General features: G+C 44.2%; 1 long non-coding RNA gene across 3 annotated transcripts in view; it reads right to left on the bottom strand.

The window, feature by feature from the left end:
- LOC144822622 (uncharacterized) overlaps window positions 1-16,163 on the bottom strand; it is a 755,115-nt gene extending 738,952 nt beyond the window's left edge. For all 3 annotated transcript variants that reach the window (XR_013608651.1, XR_013608650.1, XR_013608652.1), the window contains exons 1-2: window positions 15,849-16,163; window positions 9,402-9,465 (exon numbers count right to left, since the gene is read on the bottom strand). This is a non-coding gene — a long non-coding RNA (uncharacterized LOC144822622). The remainder of the gene's footprint in view (window positions 1-9,401; window positions 9,466-15,848) is intronic.
- Window positions 16,164-16,754: the final 591 nt, after the last annotated feature.

The raw sequence follows: 16,754 nt of genomic DNA, 5'->3' as shown, positions 1-16,754 counted from the left end.
CATGAGGGTCCCAAGGAACTGAAGGGGGGGAGGTCCGCAGGTCTGTCTTGCCGAAGAGCCAGGTCTTGAGAGTCTTCCTGAAGGTGTTCAGGGAGGGGGCGCGTCTGATGTCAGGTGATAGCTCGTTCCATATCTTGGCTGCAATGTGAGAGAAGAATCTTGCCGCCTGCTCAGGGCCTGAGGATATGCAGGGTTTCGGCCAGTGCGAGGTTCGCTGATCGGAGGTTTCTTTTGGGTGCGTGGAAGTTGATTCTGTCGTTGAGGTATTTGGGTCCATTGTTGAGTAGACATTTATAGGAGTGAGTGAGGATTTTGAAGGAGAATCTTTTCTCCACAGGGAGCCAGTGGAGTCTACGTATGTGTTGGCTGTTGTGTTCATGCTGCAGGATGCCGAGGACGAGCCTGGCAGCAGTGTTCTGTATAGTCTGGAGTTTGCGGAGTAGGGACTTGTTGATGCCCGTCTACAGGGCGTTTCTGTAGTCCAGTCTGCTGGTGATGAGTGCGTGGGTGACTGTTCCAGTAGGCGGGTCCACAGTTTTGTAGGGCCTTGTGTATGTGGGTCAGAAGCTTGAACTGGCATCTTTCTTTATAAGGAGCCAGTGAAGTTCCCTGAGGTAGAGAGTGATGTGGCTTTGTCTAGGGAGATCAAGCAAGACAAGTCTGGATGCGGCTTTCTGCATGGTCAGTAGTAGTCAGAGGAGGTGAGCTTGAACACACAGCTGACACGAGTTTCGTCCTCCAAAGACGAACTTGCATTGGGACGGACGGTCCCTTCGGCTTTTCTGACCACTTCAACCGAGGGCTAGGGTCTTACCAAGGTCCTGGCTTCTCCTTGTACACTTCTCTGTGGGACAGGGAGTCTGGTTCTCAAGCCAAGATTCATCCTAACTGTGTCGCCCTGGGCTGAATATACTGTTTTTGATGAGAAATATACCAGCGTTTCCTGCTGTTCATCTTCTTCCTAAGTACTGTTTTGTTGAGCCTTGAAAAAGTTGTCTTTTGACGAAACACATGTCGGCTGTGTGTTCAAGCTGGATTGTGAACAAATAAAGAATTTGGAACTTTCCACTGTCTTTTTCTGTATAATTACTTACTGATGTATACTGCTGGACACAACTGTAAGGACCCAGAGAAAATATGGACTTTTCAATTGTTTTATAGTGGTGGTGCTCTGGACAAATTTTATTTAGATTTATATGTGTGTCTTGCTCATACATTTGATACTATTTTTGGTGAGGTAGTGTCCCCCATTCCATTGAGCTCGGCAATTTGATAAATGTGCACTCAAATCCTTTCCTGAACAACTTGTATGTGCTAACAATTTAATTCCATTGTCATCTCTTTTTTTTCTTGATGTGTCTATATGTATATACATATATATTTATACATAGTATTAAATGTCACATTTTCTTTAATTTACATTTTGTTATTTTTATATATTAAACTATTATACGATTTACTATTTTAAACTCTCTTTCTGTCTCTCTCTCTCTCTCTCCCTATATATATATATATATATATATATATATATATATATATATATATATATATATATATATATATATATATATATATATATATATATATATATATATATATATATATATATATATAAATATATATATATATTAAAAACTATATTTTTAACAATATTAGTGCAGAACATGTTTTTAATATTTTTGTACATACCATTATAGGTATAGGAAAATGATAATTTTGTTATCAATATTTTTAGCATGGTAGTTATGTATCACAACATTCTTATGTCTGTGATCCATATTTTCACTGCCACCATTTCTGCAAAATCTAACAGCTGTTTGGGCTTCAAGTCCAGCCCTTTAGGGCTCAGTTCATAAGCCAGCACGATCTTTCTCTCTTCGAAGGTTCTCTTAGCCTCCATAGCACGTTTTTCTTTATCTAAGACCCTCTCAGCCTCAGACTTTCTGTTCTCCACCAGAGCTCTTTAAGCCTCAGATTTTCTCTCTTCTGCAATCAGTTGGGCCAGCTGGCAATCCTCAGGTCCCTCTCAGCCTGTTTGTCGGTCAACTCCTCAGGACACAGGGTGTGGAAGGAGACACTGCTTACTATGCTGGACCCAGTAGGGGACTCCGTCCCTGTGGGCCACCCACTTTCCTCTTTAGCCATTGCCAGGTAATTTTCCTCCTCCTTCTTATTCTTCTTAGGGGCAACGCCTCCTTGGTCCTCTGGTTTTGGAGTGAAATGGGCTTTCCTTCCTCTTTCTCTACAGCTGAAAAGTAGTCCTCCTCCTCAGAGTCTCCACCCTCCTGGTCCTCTGGGGGCTTCCCATACCAGCGTTTCACCTCAAAATCATACAAGGCTACTCGCTGTTCCCGCTTAGTGGAAGCCTGCACCACAACCAGCCCCCTTTGCCTGCAGAACTTCCTCAGCTCCTTCATAGTGTAATATGACAGGCAGTAGAGATCCATTTCCATTCTGTTGAGGTACCGACTGGTTCAACAATAGAAGAAACTCAAGTGTTTAAAGATGAGGCAGGAATACAATTTTGGAAAAATGACCACATGAGATAAAAAGGCGAGTAAAAAACCCCAACTCATAATGGTCTTAGATATGGGATGGTAGTGTACACCAAATCACTGTATGGCACTACACTAACACAAGTTCTATCCTCACTACCGGTACCAATGTTAGAAATTGGGTTACTGGTTGATTGTGGTGTGAGCCCTGGTCAAGCAGTAACCACAATTCTAGTCAGGGTAAGGCATGAGCAAACCCCACACTAATTTGTGCTCAAAGCCCTGGTAGCTTCGCATAGAGTACTCAGGTTTAACTTAGATTCAATGTGTAAAGTATCTGTGAAAAACTTCAACGAAGTAAAACAGTAAAAACCTCACACAAAAAAGATTCCACATCCAGTTAGAAATATTGAGCAAAATGTAATAAATACAGGACCAAAATAAAAAAAAAGCGTATCAGCAATGTTGGAGTTATGAATTGCTAAAGAAAAAACGGCAATATAGCACCTAAAAGAACAAAGCATCAACCACAGCTATCTGGCTGCGCTGGACCATGTTGAAGTGAAAAGTTCAGGCTGACCATGATGGTGCGTGGGTTGGATACAGTCCTAGATTAGTCCAGCGGATGTTTTACCTTCTCAGGTTCTGTGACAAGAGTCTTGTTTGCATTGGAGAGGGTCACAGAAGCACGGAGAGCATCGCTGGATGTTGTTCTGGCCACAAGGGCAGTCTGGGTGTTGGGGCAGGTGCTTCACATTGGCACTCCTCCATGGGAGAACAATACTCCCTGTGCGAGGAGAAGGGCTGGTGGTGTCTTGCGCTGGATTTCAGTGCAAGCTGTGGGGTCTTGGTGTGAACTGGCATGTTCACAGTCACGAAGTGCCCAAAAGCCTGATTTCAAGAGTCAGTGAGCCACATCAAGGGTACAGGACCTGAACAACCACTTGGGGGTCAGGAACTTACTGCAGCTCAGTTCAGGAGCTGGTCGACGAGCCTTTTATGTCACTGAGGCTGAGATCAGGAGGCCAGCAGACTACCATTTTGAGTCCCCTTGGGGTCCTGTGATTAAGATGAAGTTGCAGCTCCAGTTCTTCTTCCCCAGGGAAGAGGACAGCAGGCAGCAGGTCAGCCCAATTAGGCATCAGTTCCTTTAGAGCAGCAGTCCAGCAAAGTGGCAGCTCTTGTAGCAGCACAGTAGTTCTTTTTCCTGGCAGAGTAGCCACAGGTCCAGAAGTGTACTGAAGTGTTGGTGTCCTAAGGTCCTTGTTAATACACATTTGTGCCTGTTAAGTGGGGAGAAGCTACTGGAGGCATGCTTTTGAAGTGCACAGATATCTGCTTCCCTGGCCTAGCCTCCGGACTAACTGTGTGGAGGCAGGACACAGCTATTCAAATGTAAGGTGACTGTGCCATGCTCTGCCCTCCATTCATGCCAGTGATGGCCCATCCAGTTACACCTAAGCTCCCATTGTGTGTGTTTGTCTAAGAGAAATGAAGAAAGCCCAACTGTCAGCTAAACCCAGTTACGTTACCAGAGAAAGGCTGCAGGCACCAAATGGTTAAGGTAAGAAAATGTCAATGTTTTAAATATCACAAAAACGGGCACTTCACTCACGAACCCTCCAGTCGCACTGCAGAATGGGGAATAACCCCTCGACGTGAACCACTTCCTCCTGAGTAAAACATATTTGACGCAAGATACCAAAGATTTTCAGAATTGCAATTTAAAATCTGCAACCACCCAAGGTGTTTGACGCTAAACCCAATTTACTAAATAAAGTAGACAGGGTTTAGTGCCAGAAAATAGCACACCCTTCAATCAGGCGCTACAAAGGAGAAATGCTTTTTTTCTCCTTAATTTTCTGGCATCACATGTGTGCTGCAATGTACAGCACACATATTAAGTGAGAACTTGTTTAAAAAATGAAAGAGATCAACCATATCTACCATATCAACTGGTTTACCTTGAAAATGTACCAACTGCAATTGTTTGCCTATAATGGCTGCCACTGCTTCGCCCCTCCTATTTCTTCCTCTCTTTACATGTTGTAAAAAAATATGACTCAGGTTTAGCTTCCAATATTTCTGGGGAAGAGTCCTTGGTTAACAAAGTCTCAGTTAGCAGTATTAACTCAGCCTTATTCCATGTAACATAGTCATATAATTTCACTCTGTGTTTTACCAGGGAACAAAGTGTTTAAATATGCCACTTTCATTCCCTGTACCAGAGATTTCCTAATGACCAGGGCTTTAAGTGGGAAAAAAAACTGGGGGTGCTCTAAAAGGGGCGTGGCACATTTCGTAATGGGGTGTGGCCTCTCCGAGTAGGGGCATGGTCTAAATCAAGATAACTAGCATTGTGTGCTTTAGAAAATCATTAAGTCGCATCCAGCAAAGGATAATAAAATAGGCAAAAAAGTATATTATTTAAGTATAAGCCATAAAATACCAAACACTTTAAAAAAACATGTAAAAATTATTTACATTACTTAGAAATTTATTGCAGGATTTCACAAAACCCTTTAAGATATTCACTGTGTCTATTTTGCTGGGGTTTCTCACAACAATTTTCTTCACCAAACCTTCTACCTTTTGCCAGCCAACTCTTTACATACAGCTTTGCGCCACATGTTTCAAATGGAGGACTATTGAGTTTTACCCATAAGCATGAAGTATTGGTCTCTATAAGAAGAGAGGCCCTTGTTGGACTAGCAATTAAGTTGATTGCACTGAAACCTCTCTCACAATCCGCATTACTTGATGGCAGGGTTTCCATGCAAACTACTAACTTTTTTAATGCTTCAGGGGTTTTCTTTCCACCAAAAACTTTGAAAAGTCTAAAAGCTTGGATAGTATCTCTTGCTGGCACCTGAAACTCTGAACACAGTTTCTGGATATCTGTTTCACCATTAAGAATGCATTCATCACCAGAAGGCAAGTTGCCTACATCTAGCACACTGAAGCTGGCTATAAGTTCTTTCTCAGAATCCGGGGCACATCGTTTATTGATATTTACAGACAGAGTTTGGTAAAACTGATTTGGATTAAGGGCAACAGAGTTACTTCTACCATGGAAAAGAGGAACATTCTTGAATTTGCCCTTGTCAATTGAGAACCAGGGAATGAGAGCAGAAGAGCAATGGCGAACTGGAGCCCACCTCCTTTGCGCAGCTCTGTTTCAAGAGACAGCATCCCCTGTCTTGGTGTTACAAGGGGAGGAAAGCTGACTGGCTGTAGGATTGTGGGCATGTGCTGTACAGATAATACTGGGCATATAACATGGAATAGATTCCTTATGAAACAAGCCGTACTAGCTTCAGCAGTGAGTGGTTCAACAGTGACCCGGGGGCGTGCCAGGAATCTGACAGAAGGACCCGGCACACTGCTGCAAACACACTTGTAAAACCCACCAAACAAAGTAGGCAAGAATCAGCACTATAAAGGGGCATGGCAGGAGAGGTGCTAACGGTGACCCAAGAAACAGAGAGGGAGACAATGAGCAACTGCGAGGGCTGCCAACCAGATGTGAACTGAATTAAAAACTGGAAAGCGAGGGCAGCTATTGGGCTAAAGTCCAGAAAAAGTCTTGAATATGGATCTCCCCCCAGTGGTGTAACAAAGGCCCCCCACAGCCCCCACGATGTGGGGCTCCCCAAGCTCCTGAGTGTGGTCAGAGGGGGCCCCCTCCAGGTACTTTGCAGGGGGGCCCCATTAGGTTTCGTTATGCCACTGACACGTAAGTAGAAACAGGGCGAGCTGTAAAGAGAAGGCAGGCCCGCCGGTAGCACGTGTGATCATAATCTCCCCCCCTGTGCAAACTCCGGTTACCGGTTACCTTAGGATGTGAAGGTCCACGCTGATCTCCTGTGAAGCCGCTTTTGCCGGTGGGACGCGCCTCGGCCTCAGGTTCAGGCAGTTCCTTTCCTCGATGATGAGCGTGAGGGAACCCCGGTTTCTACGGGACGCCTCGCGCTTCTCCAAATGCAACCTAGCTCCGCCTGACGAATCTCTGCGTTGCTGGGGGAAATCCTCGTTGCTGTGACCAATCTGAGCGCGGATCGGAAATGACGATCCCGGGCCGGTGGTTGTTAATACTGGCAGGGTCTCAAGGCTCCTTCTCAGAGCGGCGAACCCGGCCTCGGTCACACAACACAGCTCGAGGGGCGCCAGTGGAGTCAATGCGCACACAGCGCTCGTGGCAAAGCAGGTGCTCCAAAGTTCCTCAGCGGTGCGTTAATCCGCACACACAGAGCGTGAGGGACTCAATCCTGGGGCAGATCACATTTGAGGCAGGGCAGGCCTCACGACCTTAAGCCCCAGTTGTGTGCCGAGGAGCACACAGAGACAGATTTCACAGGGGGGCAGCTTCACGAAGGCACAGTGCAGAGACCCACACAGCAGCTGGAAGGGTGGGTGCTGGAGAAATTTTGTATCCCTGAGTTCCCAGCTCTTCTTAAGCACTTGGAGAAAGGCAGGCTTCAGAGGGGCAAAGCACACAGCACTGCTCCTCTTCAAGTTAGGGGGACACAGCAGACAGTCCCTTCCTCAGCAATCACAGCAACTGTAGGTCAGCTCCCAGACACTCAGCACGGATTTCTTCTTGATCACAATGTTTCCTAATCTCTTTTTACTGGGGTTCCAGTCCTACTTTTATACCCCAAAAGTCCTTGTTCTTCTTGTGTGAGGGATCCTGGACCCAATCTAAACCAGTTCTGGGTGCACTCTGCCAGTGCACCTCTTCCTCCTTTGTGAGTGTGGGCCAGGGCCATCAGACGCACCGCAGGAGGGGTAGCCAACATTGTGGCAGGCAGGCACAGCCCTATTGAGACCCAGGTGCTACTCCTCCCACCACTCTACATGCGGATGGGTCTATTCAGCCTTGTGCTGACTCAGCCAGCCTCCTGGAGCCGCCCCCAGCCCCTGTCACTCACAAACCAGACAGTCAATACACAACCAGGCAGAGGCACACAAAAAGGTTAAACAGGAAAATAGCCACTTTCTAAAAGTGCTATTTCCAAACTTAGAATTTAAAAACCATCTTCACTAAAGGATGTGTTATTAAATTCTGAGTTCAGGGATACTAGATTCCATATGTCTATCTTGCCGTTATGGGAAGATATGCAGGGAAACATGTCACACAGTATTTCCCATGTTATCCTATGGGCAAGATAGCCTTTCAATAGTGAAAAACGAAATGGGCAGTATTTCACTATCATGACATGTTACCCTCACTAGTAACACCAAACAAAAACCGGGACGTCTGCTCACCCTACCTTTGAGGCCCGAAAATAGAGCCCCCTAGAGCCCCCTTTCGAGGACTCCAAAAAAAAACTGGGCCCCCCTATTGACCCCCCCCACTTAAAGCCCTGCTAATGACCTTACCTAACAGATAACAGCATGCATTTCCAAATAGATGGTGTCCTTTATCTTGAGGTAAATATGCAGGCGATCTAAACCGCTCGAATGTCTTTCACTGAGATGCCAATTGGGAGGTAATTTGCATTCCTACCTTATTTCAATCTTGCAATTTGGTCACTGTATATTGTCTTAATTTGGGCATAGTGCTGCCTATAGATTTTACACAATCATGGCATCAGGCCAACCTCATCCCTCAGTCCAAGCAGCCTCTGTGTCGTATCCTTCACATCAGTCTCAGTACCTCTAAGTAAACGGAATTCATCTGATAATCACAGAACAGCAGATGTGGCAATATTCCTTCAGCTGACAGATGAATTTAACCTCTATGATGTTACAAATTAATTGAACAGTTGACAGTGGGCCAAAACTTAAGAACAGAAGGGTAGATGGCCCTCTGGAGCGCCATCTTCTGGGTTATAAAAACAAGTTTTGACACATTTGGAGAACTTTAACTAAAGCATCACAACTTTTTTTATAGGAGTATCTCTGTCTAACGTGACTCCCACTTTGCTGAGAAAATGGGCAAATTCACTCTTGATTAGTAGGCAACTCTTCTCCGCTGTGGACCTCATATTTTTGGATGTGAGACATGCTATTAAAGAAGTACTCAGACTTGGGACAAAACATTGATGGTCCAATCCTGACAGTCCAAGATCTGGGTTAGGTCCTGACCTGAGAGAAGACTCCTACCCCTGGGGAAAGGAGGGTCAACACTTTTCTGTTATAACCAGAAGGGCATTACAATGGGGTGAGCACAGTGTTCACTTACTTCTTAGTCTTTTGACATTCAAACATGGACTCCTAAATTGTGATGCTTGGAGTGCCCGCATTTTAGTGAGAAAGAGTTTATATTTTTGCTATTGATAGTTGACAAGACCGCTCAGTAAGCCAACATTTGTTGCAAGAACATGTGGTGATCTAAAGATCTCAAACCTGAATCGTAAGAAGGTTGGCACAGCCTTCCATTCTTTTGAAAAGGAAGTACCACCAAATTGAGTAATAGTAGCAGCTATTCTTTACAGCATTTCGAAATAACAAAAGTGCACCACGAAGAGCTGCATAATAGTTAAGTTATGATAGTCCGCAGGGTCTGAAACTATATATAGACATAGCAACATGCTTCTTAGCCCTTTATTTAGAAATAAACTGGTGATTTAATATAAATTAGTTAGCAAATATTCATATCAATATATTACAATAACATAAGAATTAATATAAACAAAATTACCAATATTAGAATATGAATTTTCATAAATAATAATGTCACCAATATGCTTATTTCTCATTATTTCCATCTATGTTTCATATTTGTTTATTCCAATAATATTCAAAGTATAATATTGGGTTACTGATGTACAATACTTTAAGCCTCCTTGTGAGTGTTTGCAAAATGATGGGTTCCTCTGTTTACTGTGGAAGATAAATGAAAAACACAACAGTGCCCATGATGCGAAAACAAAAATAAAAATGTTTGTGTGTGCAGATTACCTCCCAGTGCTCATCTCTCCAACACCCAGAAAGTCTGTGCCGGTCACTTTCTTTCCTGTCGACCCTAGAAGAATGCAAAAGGTCAGTTTGTGCTTTGAGACATTTGCTATCCTCACCTCACATATTTCTTACCACATATCACTGTACATAGCTAAACATTTAAGCATAATACCTACTATCATGCTTTGGGAAGCTGGAGCCATTTTTTTTTTTTTAAGTTTGAGTTTATTGAAATATATGAAGTACAAAGGAAAAAAATCATGGAATCGGGGGACCATGAAGAAACAGGAAAATGAAAAGAACAATCAAAGGAGAGGCAATCAAATATCATCAAAAAGAGGGGGAGGGGGGGAGGGAGAAAAAGGGGAATCATAACATTGGATAAAAAAGCAAAGCAATAAAACAAGCATTATCTCAAAAATATGAAAAGTAAGCAGAAAAAAGAAAACATAAATCGCATAAATCAATATTCGGACACTGTAAGGGACTATATAATTCAGGGTGGTTTGCGGACCTCGAGAGAATGAGCATCAAAGGTAATGGAAGAGGGGGAGGTGGAGGAGAGGTAGTCAGACAATGGAAGCCAGAGAAGGTCTCTTTTTATGGCCAGCGAGATAGGGGAGACACATTTAGTATCTAGTCTATGATGAAAACAGATTGCATTCCACCACGACTTAAAGGAAATGGAGGAGGCCTGCTTCCAGTTAGAAGTGATGTGGTGGAAGGCAACAGCCAGAAAGAGATCCATGAGATGGTAGTGAGAGCGTCCTTGGGGAAGTGCTGGAGATAGGGAGCCCAGAAAAACGTGAGTAGGTGAGAAGGGAGTGGAGAAATGGAAAATCTTTTGAAGATGTAACCAAACCAGATTCCAAAAATGGAGAGTGGAGGGGCATTCGAAAAGCATATGAAAAAGAGTTGCTACAGGGCATGGGCAAGACCAGCAAGTGGAAGGGGTATCCGCTGAGAAAGAGGACAGCGTTGTGGGAGTAAAGAGAGAGCGATTATAGAGAAAGAAAAGAGTTTGGGTCGTGTTGGCAGCTCTAGAGGTCCTATGTATCTTAGTCCAGATTTTGTCCCAAAGGGCAATAGGCCAAACTGAGGAAAAGTCCTGCTCCCAGGCCAATTCGACCTTCGTCTTGGTTCTGTCTATGGGAACTTGAAGTGAGCGGTATAAAAAGGAAGCCGAGGGGGAAGAGTCCAGAACTGAGTCTATGGGACGGTGAGAAAGGGGGATGGATTGAGAATCTGGCAGAGATGCAAGGTATGAGACGAGGATGGGATAAAGAGCGTCATATTGAGATCGTGAGCTAGCAGGCAAGGAAAATTGAGACTTGAGAGCTGAGAAAGGTAGAGGGACATTGCGAGAAAGTAGTTGAGAGATCCAGCGGATACCGCGGGAATGCCAGGATTTCCAGAAGAAGGTACGGTTGTGTAGCAAGAGTGATTTGTTATGCCAGATAGGTTGATCATGCGTTGAGGAAGAGAATGGATAAAAGGAGGAGAGAAATGGAAACAGAAGCTTGCGAGAGTGAGAGAGAACGGGAAACCGAAAACGAGTCAATGAGGAAGTAAAAGAGAGATATTCACGAAACTCAAAGGGAGAGAGAAAGGAAGCCTCAAGTGAAAGCCAGAGGGGAGGATAAAAAGGTAGGTCTGTAGAGAGCCACCGAGCCGACTGTTTGAGAGAAAAAGCCCGATGGTAGGTTCTGAAGTCAGGGAAGCGGACCCCTGATTGAGATTTATCTTTACGCAAAGAGGATAGAGCAATACGGGACTTCTTACCCTTCCAGAGGAATTTCAACAGGAGAGAGTCAACTTTTTTAAAGTAGTAATCGGGTATATGAATTGGTATCATTGAGAGAGTGTAGAGGAGAAGGGGGGAGAGCATCATTTTGATGGAGTTCAGGCGACCCCACCAGGATAAGAAAAGTGGATGCTAGCGAGTGATAGCGGAATCCAGCTTTTTGGAGATATAATCGAAGTTAAATTTCAAAGTGTCAGGTAAAAGGGGGGCAAACCACACAAGTACTTAATTTTGGATGGCTGCCAAGAGAAACCAGAGACATCAAAGAGATGCTTCTGACAGGACGAGTTTAAGGGGAGAATTTCACATTTGTCGACGTTGAGACGATAACCCGAAACGGCTGAGAAGGAGGAAACCTGTTGTAGAAAGGCGCGAAGGGAAGAGAGTGGGTTTGAACAGTACAGAAGAATGTCGTCAGCGTATACCGAAAGTTTAATCTGTTGAGGACCGAAGGGGAAACCAGAGATTGAACTATCTTGTCGGATTTTGGTAAGGAAGGGTTCTAAGGCGAGAACAAATAATAAAGGAGAGAGAGGACATCCCTGACGAACCCCCCTACTGAGCGTGAAATAATCAGAAACTGCGCCACTGACGAAAATCGACGCTTGAGGGCAAGAGTACAGCAGTGAGATAAGAGAGATAAACTTAGGTGGTATACCGGACCAAGAAAGAGCGCGAAACATGAAGTCCCACCCAATCCTGTCAAAAGCCTTCTCCGCATCAAGGGAGATAGCGGCAAACGGAAGGTCCAACGATGAAGCTTTGCTGATGATGTTAAAAAATACTCTTGAATTGTCTGAAGCGAGACGACCCTTCACAAAACCGGATTGTTCAGGGCCGATCAGGGCTGGCAAGATAGGGTCCAGTCGTAGAGCTAGAATTTTGGCCAGGATTTTATAGTCCGTGTTAACTAATGATATGGGCCTATAGTTTTTGCACAGAGAATGATCCTTACCGTCTTTAGGAATAAGGCAGATGAGAGCCTGTTGAAAGGATCCGCTAGAGGAACCAGAGGCCAGAAAGGTGTGATAGAGAGAAAGCAGTTTCGGGAGAAGAAGGGAAGCAAAATGGGAATAAAATTCAATGGTGAAACCATCGGGGCCCGGAGCTTTACCACTTCGAAGTTTAGAAACTGCATTGGAGACCTCAGAAAGGGTAATATCAGCAGTCAAAGGTTCAAAATTCACATGTGAGGAAGGAGGGGGTGAGAGAGATTGGAAGTAAGTAAAGAGATCGTCAGGGGAAGGGATAGATTCCGGCATGTAGAGAGATTTGTAAAAAAGCGAGAATTCATGAAGAATGTCTTTATTCTTAAAGAGAGTACCGCCAGAGGAGGATTTAATTTGTTCGGTTTTTAATGCGTTCCTTCCGGACTTTAAGATAGTTAGCGAGTAGTTTCCCCATCTTGTTTTGGCCGCCATAGTAACGGGCATTGCATTTTAAGAGTGAATTAGAAGCAGCTTCAGTGGTAAATTTATTAAAAGAAACCTTGGCCGTAATAAGTTCTTTAAGAGAAGATTCCGAGTTCGTGGAGTGAAAGGCAAGTTCCAACTTTTTGATATTAGCGAGTATGGAAGAGGATTTAGCCTCATTGGCACGTTTCTTACGGGAGACAAAATTAATGATAAAACCTCTAGAGGCTGCCTTATAAGAGACCCAAACTGAAACATCAGAGGTAGGAGGAATGGCGTTGAGTGAGAAAAATTCAGTGGTAAAAATAGAGAATTCTTTGCTAAAGAGAGGGTCGAGAAGAAGGGAATTATTGAACCTCCACCTGCCAGAGTGAGGCGAGAATGGAAGGAGGTCAATGTCTACGAGTACCGGGGCGTGATCAGAGATTAGGATAGACCCTATGTCGGAGTGTGTAGCATGTTGAGTGAGGGATTTACTGAGGAAGAGATAGACTATTCGTGATTGTGAGTTGTGAGCGGGAGAGTAGAAGCTATATTCTCGAAGGTCGGGGTTACACAATCTCCAAATGTCCACCAAAGCATTATTACAAACAGTATTAGTGAATTGAGCATGCATCTTGGAAGGGGAGAACCTGACTTTGGAATGACGACCGAGGAAGGGGTCAAACACCAAATTACAGTCCCCCCCAAAAATAATATATTCTTCAGTAAGGGAAGAAAGCTTAGTAGAAATTGAGGGCCAAAACAGCTTATCAGTACCAGTGGGGGCATAAACATTGAATAAAACAATCGGTATCTTATCAATAAGCAAGTGAACTAAAACCCAATGACCTTGGTCATCACATTCTTGTGAAACAATAGAAACATTCAACTTTTTGTGTAGTAAAATTAAAGTCCCACCCTTCTTAGAGTCAGTAGGGGAGAAGAGAACATGACCCACCCAACAACGTTTCACCTTTAATGCCTCTGCCTCAGTGAGATGAGATTCTTGAATAAAGGCTATATCAGTGTTTAGTCTAGCTAGATGAGTCAGTACTCGTTGTCGCTTGATAGGGTTATTTAAACCCTTGACATTCCAAGTAACTACACGGAATGAAATGACAACAGGAAAAATATACAACAATGCCTAAAACTGCTTACTAAATCCAGGAAAAGAGAGAAATGAGAAAATGGAGATAAGAGAGTTGCAAGAGATAACAGGGAGATCAGATAAATAGAAAAGAAGATATGAGACAGAAAGGAAGGAGGGAGAAAAGAGAGAGAAAGAAAGAGAAAGGAGAGAGGGAGAACAAAGACAGATAAGATCAAGAAGACAGTACACATCCAAAACGGACGACTGAGTATCATACTTACGAAAAACGAAAAACACAAGCGGGGGGGGGGGGTGGTAGCACCGAAGGGGGAACGACGACACCATCCAGAGCAGGAACCAAAACTCGGGAAACAGGGAATCCAGGGAATACTGTACAAAACAGAAACAAGTACATCAGGAGAGGGTGAGGGACAATAGGACCTGCAGAGACAAAGGAGAAAACGAGATGAGTACATAATAGGAATAAAAACTCGATAAAAACATGAGGAAAAGTTAACACAAGAACAATATGTGCAGACAATCATGAAAGAAGACTAAAAAAAGCATTGTCACAAGTGGCAACAAGAGAGAAACAATCGCAAACAGAACAGGAGGAATTACAAAAAGCCATTCAAGGGGGTCTGGAAACGTCCATAACATCAGAGCCTTGTCGACGTAGGAACTCCCGAAGAATGGCAGGATCTTCGTATGTGGTGGTTCTGTCCTTATAGGTGACCTTAAAAAGACAAGGATGAAGGAGACCATATCGTGCACGAAGAAGTCTGGTTTGAGGGCGGAGGTCCAGGAATTGCTTTCTTCTGTCTGCGGTGGCCTTGGAAACATCCTGCGACAGGTAAAGACGATGGCCCTCCCACACGATTTGTTTCTTAGCCTTGGAAGCCGAGAGCACCTGCAGAAGGTCAGTAAATTGGAGGAACAACATGATGACACCTCGAGGTTTGGAAGAAACTCTAGGGCCCAGACGGTGAGCTCTCTGTATGTTGATGGAGGCCAGGGCAGGAACATCAAGGATTTTTGAGAGAAAAGTTGGGAAGAAGACCGTTGGATTGGACCCTTCTGACAGTTCCGGAAGTCCGTAAAGGCGAAGGTTATTCCTGCGGTTCCTATTTTCCAAATCCTCTGTTTGTTTCTTGAGCAGAAGAACCTCAGCCTCCAAAGAAGGAAATCGTGAACAGGTAGAATGGAGAGCCTCTGAAGATTGTTCCAGTAGTGAAACCCGAGAGTCCAGAGTCGACCATTTGTCTTGCATTGCCTGAATGTTGCTCGTGGTGGCCTCTATAAATGGTTTAAGGGCCCGAATTTCCTCCAGAATAGTGTCTAAAGATGAAGGGGAGACACTATTGTCAGGTGAAGGGGGATCTTTTTTGAGGCACTTGATAGTAGGCAACGTTGAGGAGATCTTCCCTCCATTTTGAGCTTTAGGGATTGCACCAGATGTGGCGTACGGCTTTGACATGTTGGATATATCCGTGTCCTAAAGAGGCGAGTCGGAGTCAGAGCCAGAGCCAGGAGGAAGTTTGGTAGTCGCGGCAAGCTTCAAATTGCGGAGTTTCCCCATAAAGAGTCACTATGCAGCAAGTGGTGCGACCAAGGCCGGACAGAAATATACAGTAGAGAAGCAATCGCAACCAAACCAATGCAGAGAGAGCAAATGAAAAGAAGTCGCTAGAAGGATATCTCACACCGTTGCAGAGCAAGAGGCGGAAGCTGTATAACTCATATAAAGGTGCACGGCAGCATGAGCTTCAAAGAAGCATCTTTCTCGTAGATATAGCAGATATGCGATGCAGATCCATGAGAAGCAGGTGATGAACCTCCATAGGCGGCTGAGCGCGAGTGTGATGAGAAGAAAGGCAGTCTCTGGCGTTGGCAGGCAGAGAAGACAAATGGCGCATAGCATATGAAACATAAAACAAGCATTCAGAGACGTGCCAGTAAAAAAGATATGGGAAACTCCTTTAGGCGACACAGGCAAAGCAGAACCGGTGAAAACAATGTTAGAAGTCAGCCAGAAGGTAACCGCATGTAGAAAGTCATTGGTAGTTGCACAAAATGGCGGTCATGAGTGTAGGCACAGGCGCTTCAGAAAAACAGGCATGAAAGGGTTAAAACGTGAAGGCACATAGTGGCAGACTCACCGCTCAATGGGAAGAGCAAGTTCTGAGTCACGGGCGAGGTGTCCAGCGAGAAACGAGCATCAAAGTTCCTCAGGTGAGAAGGTGCGCAGCGCGCACAAAATGGCGGCCGTTACCGCGAAAGTCCGAGTAAGGCAGACGAACTTCGTGGAGAAGCCGCCTGAATGCAGAAAAAGATACACACCATGTGCCCCTCACATTCCGATGCCTGCTGGTGCGAGCTGAGGGGATTCCGGCTTAAAAAAACGGCGAAAATCATCCAGAAACCGAGGCTGGGCTCCGGAGCTCCGGGACTACGCCGCCATTCTCCTCGGCGCTTAAGCCACGCCCCCCAGCTGGAGCAATTTTTAACTGCAGGAAGTCTTACATAAATTATTTCGCATACCTGCTAAGCTGTAAAACATATTGTTTGTATGGGTCTACTCTTAAGGGGAATTAGACGTCTCTAACCGTGAAGATTTTTATATACATTTCCTGAGTTTTTAGTTTGGGAGAAGTTTGGTGCTTTCCTCAACACATCTAAGTAAATGTGTATTCTGGTATTATCTGAATAAAGCGTTGTTTTTCTTCATCATTACCACTGTACAATTCATTTCTGAACGACTGACCCGCGCAGACTTTATGTCTAAATTGTTCTCAATTCGTATACCAAATATTGAGAATACTTTTGTGTTGTGCATTTACAGGGCAAGCTGGGGAGTATTAGCATGAAAATAAACTTTGAACAATAGCAAAAGTTACATTTGTACAGTGAAACAGGGTGCTATTTAAATGTTCTGATTAATACTGTTTATGCCCTTTTGCAGGTCACACTTTAAAATAGCTACACATATCTGTAAGTAAAACATACACAGGGAGCATTTGTTCGTGAAGGACATTTATCTACAATTTAAGATGAAAAAATTAACT

Source organism: Lissotriton helveticus, chromosome 3_1 (assembly GCF_964261635.1).
Source record: "Lissotriton helveticus chromosome 3_1, aLisHel1.1, whole genome shotgun sequence".
Classification (NCBI taxonomy): domain Eukaryota; kingdom Metazoa; phylum Chordata; class Amphibia; order Caudata; family Salamandridae; genus Lissotriton; species Lissotriton helveticus.
This window is presented reverse-complemented; position numbering and strand designations above follow the sequence as displayed.